Source organism: Quercus suber, unplaced genomic scaffold (genome assembly GCF_002906115.3).
Source record: "Quercus suber isolate HL8 unplaced genomic scaffold, Cork oak 2.0 scaffold_1157, whole genome shotgun sequence".
Taxonomy (NCBI): domain Eukaryota; kingdom Viridiplantae; phylum Streptophyta; class Magnoliopsida; order Fagales; family Fagaceae; genus Quercus; species Quercus suber.
This window is the reverse complement of record NW_027070557.1, coordinates 14,196-16,016: the sequence shown is the minus strand read 5'-3', so window position 1 is coordinate 16,016 and position 1,821 is coordinate 14,196.

The window sequence follows — 1,821 nt, the reverse complement described above, 5'->3', positions numbered from 1 at the left end:
TTGTAACTAGTTGATCTCATGCGACGCGCAATACATTTTAAAATATTTTTTAAGAAAATATCTTATGTTTCATCTACATTTTGGATGACTTTAATTATAATACATGTCATTAAAAAGAGGAAATACAAATTGTTAATATTAAAATAGTTAAAAATTTGAACCTGTTGCTTTTATTAGGTTTTGAGTTTGTAATATTGGCAAACCATGACAAAACATGACAAAAACTAAGTCTCATTAGTTTAGAGTGGTCTACATTGAAGCCCAAGACAAAAAAACTCAAGCTCGAGATAAAAACAAATGAGTTACAAGCTAGTTGGTTCGATTGATACTCGATTGATGCTAGGGATTTTCGATTGATCGAAAATCACATATCAGCAAAATCAGCAAAACGTAAAAAGACCATAACTTATCCGTTTGAAGCCCAAATCGCGAGCCATTTTTTCTAGTATTTAAAGGACATTATAAGCTAACCCTAGATGGGGTTTTGAGAGTTTTTTAGAGAGATTAGAGTGCATCTTGTGCCTCTTTTGTAGATCTAGGGTTTTGTACCCAAAAGCTCTCTCATGTCTTCTACCGGTGTTCTTCCTTGAAGAATCTCAAGATCCGGTATTGTGAAGTTGCTGCATATAAGATCAACATTTAAGGAGATCCAAAACCTTTGAGTGGAGTCTCAAAGTCACAAGCAGGTGAGCTTGTGTTGTTGGAGAATCCAAGAAAGAAGGAGTTCGTGGATTCGGAGCTTGCACGTGGTCGTGTCAGTAAGTTCTACTGGTGGGTAGCATTAGGAAGTCGAACGAAGGTGCTTGTAAGTCCTTTTGTATGAATTTTGATTCTTTCACATAGTGGATTTAAGTTTACCTTGAGAATAGTTAGGTTAAATCCTCCCCAGGTTTTTTACTGGTTTGGTTTTCCTGGGTAATCATATCTTTGTGTTTTTATATTTCTGCTGCTTTATATCTTGATATGATTATTTGATTGTGTTAACCTAGATTTGCATAATTTGACTAAGTTAATCACTTGGCTCATAAACTAGGATAATCCAATTGTTATGTTTTAAGGGGTCTAAAAACCTAATAGCTTTGAGTGATAATTAAACTAAATACTTATTTTCCTCTAACTTAAGCATAGATTTACTTTTATATTTTATTCTTTGATTGCAAGTTATTAAATTTTCTTCTCTCTTTTTCATTAAAAAAAAAAAAAAAACTTTATCTTTTGTTGGAATTTGTTTTTATTATTTCCAATACAAAAAAATTGAGTCAAAATAACATATTCCAATATGTTGTGTTTCTTATATAAATTTAAAAAGTAAAAATAAAAATAGTAATTTATTTATATAAACAATTAGCGCACCATGTATAGATAATTAATACACAAAAATAAATGCATTTACCCTATTTGTAATCTTTGTAATTACATAGCATAAATTGAGACTACTGCAGTTTATATACACTAAAAAATGTGTTAAGAGTCTTGTAACTCAACTGGTTGACACCTCTTAGTGTTTCTAATGGAGACATCCAGAATTAAAATCCTCCATCCTAGCATTATTGATGTATTAAAAAACAAAGGCTAAAAAATGAAAGAAAATAGTTTTCGATAAGTATTTTTGGCCTAAACAAACACAAACGCATGGTAAAAAGAGTGTTGACAAAATAAAATGGCCAAAATATGTTGTTGGTTTCAAAAGTTTTCCTATGGAGTTCTTTTAGTTCTTAAAGTTTCAAATGAGCATTATTCGTCCCTCCAAAGTTTCATAAATAAGCATCATTATTCATTCCATTAACTTCTGTACGTTTTTTTTTTTTTTTTTTTTTTTTT